Below are 9311 nucleotides of genomic sequence, written 5' to 3' on the forward strand. Positions count from 1 at the left end.
AAAGATAACCATAAACACAGATATGCAGTGGAAATAATACTTCATTTCATTAATATAAAACACTGAAATATGCTTACAAACAGTAATAAAAATAAACCAGCTAGGGCGATGGTAGCTTATCTCTGAGAAGAGATGTGGTGGATACATGCCTCTGAACTGTCCTAAACTATGTTACAATGAGGCTCTATGGCCTATTTATTATTGAGAAACAATGGAAAACCCTTCACATCCCAAAACCTAACCCTAGAAGATGAAATGCCAAATTGTGAGCCCCGTTTTGGGGTGAGTTGGACAGCCAACTTCTCGGGGTCGCAAATTGGTCGTATTATCTCTGTTTGACGCGCATGATAGCCTGTTGGAAAGATCTCTCCGAGGACTACGACGGAAAAGATGATTTTTATCAGAAAAATCGTTGGCAGTAGATTTCCCAAAAAATGTCGTTTAGGGCCTCAGAACGGCTCCAGAAGTTTAGGACCCGAAAAACTGCTAAAAATAGTAAACTATGCTATAATTAAGGAAACTAAAAATGTTGAGAGGAACAATGGTGGGGGTCCAGGTGGACTTGGCAGGTGGCCACCAATATCCACCTGGATCACAGTCACTCATTGGTACTTTTTTAGGAGCATCTCCTCAACTAATCGAACATGAGTTATCAACTGGTAATAATGGAGCTCAAGTGTTGAGCACAAAAGAAATCCTTATGATTTCTGGTAGTATTCAAAATCCTCAACCTCAAGGTAGTCAGTTACTACCTAGGGGGCAACCCCAAGGTAGTTAGTTACCACCTGGAGGGTAACCTCAAGGTAGTAAGTTACCACCTGGGGGGCAACCTCAAGGTAGTCAGTTACCACTTGGGGGGAAACCTCAAGGTAGTCAGTTACTGCTTGGGGGGAAACCTCAAGGATAGTACATACCGTCAGGACAGTACATACCTCAACGTCAACCCCAGACTCAGTACATACCTTAAGGTCAACCCCAGTTTCAATATATACCTCAAGGTCAACCCCAGTTTCAGTACGTGCCTCAAAGTTATCAACCTCAAGGTCAGTACCCAACTCAAGGTTACAACAACCTTCTGGTCAACCATTTTTACAAGGAACTAGAAATGTGCCACTTAATTATCAGCCCTATATTCAACCAGGTTATGGTCCTCCATATGCACAACCTTTTGTGGGTCCACACCCCGGAAGCAATATGGTGTGGGATCCATCTAAAACTCAAAAAACTATGCAACCTAATGTGCAGTTATCAAGTCAACCTGGATAACCTTTGGTTTCTGGTCCAACCCAGCAACTTGTCCAACCTACTGTTCAAATCTCTGCACTTGGTTCAGTTTAGCAGTCTGGGCCTAGCTCACCTCGAACTCCACCTCAAACTGCTACTGCAACTAATGCAGCTTCTGTTCAACCTACCACACCTATTTCTGGAGTATTTGTAGCTTCGGTTTCTATTGTTCCTATATCAGTGCAAATTCCTCAAGCCTCTTTACCACAGTCAGGACCTATAGTTCAAACTTCGGTCCAGATGCCTACAAGACAAGCTGGTCCAAGTACGGTTGTCACAAGTCAACTGCAATTTACTTATCAACCATACCAGGGACAATATCAATTTGGTCCTACTGTACAAAACCCAGTTTATCAGTACCACCAGTATCCTGGCTATACTTATCAACAACCTCAACAACCCCATTTTGGTCTGGTTAATCCTGGTTTCCTGATAGGTTATAATATTCCTAATGAAAATCGAATTCCAGGTTATCCTAGATATCCTCCTCCTGGGGCTAGTCTTCTTACCCAAGTTTTTCTTGACCCTAACCGTCAGTTACCATTTATTGCAACTTTGGATTACCTGATTTGTCACGCCTTACGAACGATCTGATTTACTATCTTCTGTATTGGCCGCCAATGCCTAGTAAGCTGCCCACTGATATCCCCAAATTTGAGGGTAAGTCAGGAGAGGATCCATTAAATCATGTTATGACTTATCACCTCTGGTGTGCATTTAATTCCTTCATTGATGATTCGATTCGATTATGTCTTTTTCAATGAACTCTGATTGGTCTTGCCGCCAAATGGTACATTGAGTTACCACAAGGCTCTTTTTATAATTTTAGTCAGTTAGCCACTTCTTTCTTCACTCATTTTTAGTTGTCTGTCAGATATGACAATGGCACGGAACCGTTAACTTCACTGAAACAATCCACGTCCACATATATTTCTGATCATATTCATGAATGGCGACGTAGAAGGCGCTTAGTGAAAGTTTTTATTCTAGATCAAATTTTAGTGGAATGGTTTGTTAAATCATTGTTACCTAAAATCACTGAAGATGTAGCTAAGGCAGGATTTGTCACTAAAGAGCAAGTCATTGCTCAGGCTCAATACCTTGACCTCGTCTATATGCAGTCAGGTACTTTACATGAAAAAATCCCTGATCTTCCAAAACACAGTCAAATAACTGCAACTCCTTCAAGGTCTCATGCCACTAACAGTATGATTGGTTCAATTAGCACTAAAAGTAAGAAGACTTCTTCTTCTATTATAACTTTACCTGATTCCCCGATAGGAGAATCTTCCGCTAAAATTTCTGTCAACATCCATGTCGTAGAATCGTCTACAGCCAAATCAAAATCTGGTAATAAAAAGAAGGGGAAGAAGAAAAATAAACAAAATTCAAAAGATAAAACAGATAAAAAGGAATCTACTAACGAAAAATGAAAACCTCGATATCCTTGTTTCATTTGCGACAAGGATCATTTTACTAAAGACTGCCCACATCGAGCAGAGGTTTCAAAAATCGTTAAAGGTTCTCAAACGCCTGCTATCTTGAAGGATCCTTTTCCTACTCAAGATAGTAAGATGATTGGTTCTTCCTCGAATGCCTCAGAAGAACCCATTATGATGATGTCTCATGTCAGGATTGCGATGTGATCGCAAGATTATGGTAGTAAAAATCTTGTTGTGGTAAAGAAGCAGAATCTTCTAATTCAAACACATCAACTACACCTCCTCCTGGTTTCGGTCCACTATAGATCAAAAAAAAAACCTTGACTTAGTAATCAAACCACCTCCTAAAGCTATATTTTGGAAATTAGCTTTCAATCCACATGCGAGAGCTGCTCAGAATTATAACATTGTTGAAGACTTAGGTATTTTCCCTTCAGCAATGTCATCTTTGGAAGTGCTGCAATCATGCCCAGCAAAACGTAAATTACTATTGTCTGCTATAGGAGTTGTCGATATTCAGGATTCAAACCTAATAATCTTCGATTTAGAGAATAGTACACCCCATGTCCCTCATCAAATGGCTTTTCAGATTCCAGTGTTAGTCAAAAACAGACCTTGCTTTAGGACTATCATTGATGAAGGGGCTTCTACGTGTATTATGTTGATCTAGTGCTAGAAATCGCTTGGTTCTCCCACACTCAATCAGTCTCCAAAAATTCTAAAGGCTTTTGATGGCTACGAGTTCCATCCTTTTGGCATTTTGTAGGATTTACCTATAGGGGTTGAAGGAAAAACCACAAATCTAGATGTGGAAGTGGTTGCTACCCCTCTAGATTGCAACCTTCTCCTAGGTCGTAGTTGGTCTTATGCTATGACTTTTGTTGTTTCATCGCTCTTTCGGATTATCAAGTTTCCTCATAATGGAAAGATTGTTACGATAGACCAGCTAACTTATTTCTCATCTAACCCAGCCTTTACAGATAGTATTCAGCACATCAATAAGACGACTATCCCTTACAAGGATGTTGGTGTAGGTTTGATTAAAGAACCTGGTTTACTAGGAACTTTTTCCTTCCCTCCTAACGTATCATCGTCTATTGCAACTATTCATATCATTTCATTGAATACTCTTACTTTTGATCCTTAGATCATACCTTCCGATTTTGAGGTGGATTCATTTGGTGGCGTGATGCCTGTTACACAAAATATTGTCACCATGACTATTTGCAGTCAGTATGGGCCTATCATCAACCATACTGTCCTCCTTGGCAAGTCTCATACCTCAGCTCCTCATGTCAAGCTTTAAAAATGAGAGGAAGTTCTTTAAAATCAATAAATCTCTGGTTCCGCACTTTCTCCTACTGTTGCCTGCGGTCCCGCATCCTATGTTCATGTTACCTGTAGACCTGCCCGCTCTGTCTATAAAGGGGTGGGTGCGGACCCCTGTAAAAGTCAAAAGGCGCAAGTTTAACTTCAAAAAACTTACTTGTGGTTGATTCTGGATGATTCTAGAAGGTTTCTTGACGTGGATGGTTCGCTCCTAGGTGGTTCATGCATCCCAATATTAGAGGAGCTAATCCCTTGATGAGAGGAGTTATCCCTTTGAAGAAGGAACTTATCCTTTTGAAGGTGGACCTAGTAACTTCCCTCCATTGCACTATAAATTAAGGCATTGGGCTGGTTGCTGGAGAGGTTAGAAGCTGAACATTTCTAAGGGTAAATGCTAGTGAAATTAAGACTTCCTAGTTAAGCTTGAGAGGAGAGATTACATACCTTTTGGCTTTATTGGGAAGTGAGTGAACTTGTCAAAGTAGAGGAAACTTCTTGTTGGACCCTGGGAGGAACTTGTACAGCATCAAGGCACAGGTTGTAAAGTTCTTCTTGATTTATGTTAATACAATCAAGCTCATTTTTCTCAACAAATTGTATTATGTGATATGTTTCATAAATTCCTTGATCATTATGATGGATATGCTTTATTATATTGGCTTTTCAGGTGCTATTTAATTTGTGTGCATGTTTGTGTCTGCAGATTCTACATCAAGGAGCTCATTTGGATCAAAGAATCTTGGCTTCTACAAATTTGCACTGGATCCAAGGTAGGCCTAAACTCTTGTTTGCCTCTGTTAATAAATTGCATATTTAGGGAAAGATAGGGTTTGATTGGCGTGTTTGTCACTAGATATCTTTAGATACTAGGGAGATCGATCTTGTCCGCAAGAACGACTCATTCCGTGTGACAAAATGGCGACTCCGCTGGGGAACTGATTTGTTTGATTTTTCCTTTTGTTTGTACTTTGACCTGAGAAACTCTCTTTGTTTCTAGTTTTTGGCTTGATGATTGTGGGATTGGGTAGATCTACTTGTTTTTGGATTATTTTTTATTTTTCATAGTTTTGGGAGAGGATTCCACCCTCTGCTTTAGGCACAGTGCGGACTTGTCTGCACTTTTGCTTTGTGCACAGAGCAGGACCGCACCTGTGTAAACTGAGTGCCTGCGTACCCTGTCAAAATTTTGAAAATTTTCAAATTTTCTCTTTTTATCAGTTTAGAATTTGTTTATAGGTTTTTATCCACTGCCCAGACCTGCATGTGACTTGTCAAAAGCTTTCCTTGGTTTGATTTCATTGGCGTTAGGGTTTTAAGTGAAATTCCTAGAAGTTTTGTGTGTGGGCTTTGATTTTCATCCTGGTCTTGTAGTAGCTCAGAGCTTGAGAGCCTTAGATACCTTAGATTACCTGGGTTTTGACTAGATTTCTTATGAGTTTGATCGTTTGGTAAAGTCTGCCATTGTTGAGGAATCTCATCTTGTTTTTCTCCATTGCAAAACTTTGAAAAGCTTGTGTTCAAAGTTTGGATTTCATTTTTAGGAAATAAAACAACATCTGATTGTTTTTTGACTGATTTGTGATTCTAGACAAATTAGTCCTTACTTGGATTATCGCTAAGTAAAACATCCTTGAAAGTCATTTTTGTAAGCTTTTACTGCAATAGTATTTTTCTTAGGTTTTTATAGATCTCGAAATTAGTTTTGTTAATAGTTTTGAGTGTTTTATTAAAATATAAAAATCTCTTTTGAAGAAAAAGTTTGTTTTGTAGTATTTGAATTTTGGATAAGAGAAGGGAAATTTTTGTGAAAATAACTAGTTGTCTCGTTTCGAGTGCTTTGGAAAAGATAAAAGATTTTCCTTTGATTTCATTGTTAAGAAAAGATTTGCGTTTACAAGTATTTGCATTCTCGAACTCTCTCTTAGCTAGAAATTCATCGAAAAGAAAGGATTGCTTTTCATCTTAAGTGCATATTTTTTAGTGATTTCGAGTCGAGTCTTCACACCACAAGTTTCATCTCCGCAACCTCTTGACTTAAAGAAAAGCAAATAAAATTAACGCTTAAAGTAAAATCAACTTAGTAATCTTTTATTTCTTAGGGCTCTTTATCACCAACTAGCTTAGGCTAGTGTCTTGGAATAGGTTTTAGTTAACACTCCAAGACAGCAAAACAAACAAGTAGCTTATCTTGCGGTAGGATTAAATCCAATTGTTACATCTATGCTCCGGGAAAGCTCCTCTTAAAGGAGAAGCATGAGATCATGTCCGAACCAATGAGGGAATCAATCCTTCTTCATTGGGAACGATGCCAAATATTCACGTATTAAAAACGGTAAACCTCGGATTAACCATTGTCGAGGAGCCTGGGGTCACTTGTTGGTAAACCTTGGATTATTGTCAAGGAGCCTTTAAGGGGATTGAGCTTGTTGCTCTGCCATTGCGTGCGTATCGGATCGTAGACTGTTCCCCCAGGTATATTTGTTTCCGTTGGTAACCATAGTGACCATAATCTATAGGATTCTTCCTAAGGTGACAGTGGAGGGAAGATCCACTATACCTGGAGCAGACGTCGACTAGACTCACTTGGATTTTCTGGGGGGTTCTCTTCACTCGAGACAGTTTTGTGGAGGAACTTGTGCCAGTCTATTCATTAAGCAGGTTGCGGGGGTAACTGTTCCAACTGCCATTTCTGTATTGGATTCTACGACGTTGGATTTCATCACAAACTAGTGTTTTCAGTACGGAAAGTTACTGTTTGTGAGTGGTTTGACTCCTTAGATTCTTTAGGCGTGTGTTTCAAAATTGTTTGGTTCTTTAGAGGCTTTAGGTGGTTTTCATTGAGATTTTACTTTGTTTGTGTGTGAAGTAGTTAAATTTTTTAAATCGTGGCTGAATTACCGAGAAAGTCTCGTCGCCTTCGGGGCCAACCTCCTGAGTTTTCACTAAGCCAGCTAGAAGGGCTACGAGCCCTTGTTACTCCTAGTGATAGTAGAGAAGGGTCACCTGAAGAAGGAGAGTCTTCTTTGGTGGTACATCCTGATTACCAAGCCTTACTAGCAGATTATAACCAACAGCCTATTTCATTTTCCAAAGTTACTAGTAGTTTTTCATCTACTAGCGAGTTAGCCGAGGAACCTAAAATATCTGAGCCAGAAACTGAACCTCCTGCTACTCCAACATCAGGGTTAGCCTCTCCAGCTTCTAGTTGTCCTGATTCACCCAGGGTAGAAAGAGTTATTACCCAAAATCTTCCTTCTGGACTAATTGCCATCGAAGAACTTGTTACTCCAGAGGAGGAAGGTATCTCTATCCCTAAAGGTCAACCAGTTATAGAACTTAGAGAGCGTGAATCTATATTTTACAGTCCACCTAGGAGTGACACTTGGTATCTTTCATTGACTAATTTTTTGGAAAACCCAGGTCTAAGTTTTTCGCCACCTCGTATTCCTTTTCACCCAACACCTAGAGGTTATTATCCTCCATTAAATATGTCGAGACAATCATCCATGTTTTCTCAATCTCCAAAAACTTTTTTACATGGCGGTCCTTCTGTTCCCTCTGGGTATCAGTCTCTTTCTGGTACATTTTCGGGAGCATCTCCTCAACCTAGTCAACAAGGGTTATTAACTGGAAATAACAGAAATAAACCGTTGAGTGTAGAAGATATTATTATGATGTGAGGTACTATTCTTGATCCGCAACCTCAAGGTGGCCAATTACCACCTGGGGGCAACGGCAACATCAAGGTACCCAATTACTGCCTGGGGGCAGCCTCAAGGTCAGTACATACCTACAGGACAATACATTCCTCAAGGCCAACCCCAGACTCAGTATGTACCTCAAGGTCAACCCCAGTATCAATAAGTATCTCAAGGTTAACCTCAGTATCAGTATGTGCCTCAGGGTTATCAACCCTAGGGTCAGTACCCAATCCAAGGTTTCCAACCACCTTCTGGTCAAGCTTTTGTTCAAGGAGCTGGAAATGTACCTTTGAATTATCAACCCTACCCTCAACCTGGTTATGGTCCTCAATATCCTCAAACTGCTATGGGTTCGTACCCCGGAATGAGTTTAGTGTGGGTGTCACACGGAAAAAAGTCTATTTTGCAAACAAGACAGACCTTCCTAGAATCTAAAGAAGACCTAATGACAAACAAAACAATCAGACACTATCTTTCTCTCAATATGCTTTAATAAACAAGAGCAAACAGGTGTTTTTAGGTCTTACCTTTGATCCAATGCAAGTTGTGGATTCCCTTGCTTCTTCGATCCAAATGAGCTCCTTTGTCACGAATCTACAAACACAAACAAGGTAAACAATTAAATAGCACCTGAAGAATTGATGTCATAAAACATATTTAACATGAAAGTCAAGGAGTCCATGAAACAAATAACATGAGATACTTGTTGAGAAAAATGAGTTTACTGCATTAATTCAAATAAAAAGAGCTTTACAACCTGAGCCTTGACGCTGTACAAGTTCCTCCCAGGGTCCAGCAAGAAGTCTCCCGTACTTTGACAAGCTTCACTCACTTCCAAATAGAACCAAGAGGTATGTGATCTCTCCTCTCAAGCTCAACTAAGGAAGTCCTAATTTCACCAGCATATACCCTCAAAAGTTCAGCTTCTAACCTCTCTAGTCCTCACCCCAATGCTTGTATTTATAGTGCAATGGAGGGAGGTTACTAGCTCCTCTTATCAAGGGGTTAGCTCCTTCTCTTTTGGTATGCATGAACCACCTTAGGGCGAACAATCCACGTCAAAATTCCTTCTATAAACATCTAGAATTAATCCAAAGTGAATTTTTTAAGATAAAACTTGCGCCTTTTGACTTTCACAGGGGTCCGCACCCACACCTTTAGGGACAGAGTGGGCAGGTCTGCAGGTTTTGTAAGCAAAAGGTGCGGGACCGCAGGTAACAATGAGAAAAAGTGCGGAACCAGAGTTTTAATTGATTTTCAATGTCTTTCTCCCATTTTCAAAGCTTGACTTGAAGAGCTGAGGTCTGAGACTTGCTTAGGAGGTCAGTACAAGTGATGATGGACCCATACTGACTGCAAATAATCATGGTGACGATATTTTTGTGTAACAGATTGCCCCCTAAAGTGCGAAGTCTATAGTAGATGAGGATTTCATTTATCATTTAGGAAGAGTGAAGTAGTTTATCATTTCGAGGATCATCTTGTGGAGAGCCCGGTCGGAACCTATAAAAACATTCAATGCAAGATACATATATGAGATCATATCATCGTTGAG

This window comes from Pinus tabuliformis, chromosome 2_1, assembly GCF_031772625.1.
Source record: "Pinus tabuliformis cultivar Carrire ecotype Pingquan chromosome 2_1, CPIR1, whole genome shotgun sequence".
Classification (NCBI taxonomy): domain Eukaryota; kingdom Viridiplantae; phylum Streptophyta; class Pinopsida; order Pinales; family Pinaceae; genus Pinus; species Pinus tabuliformis.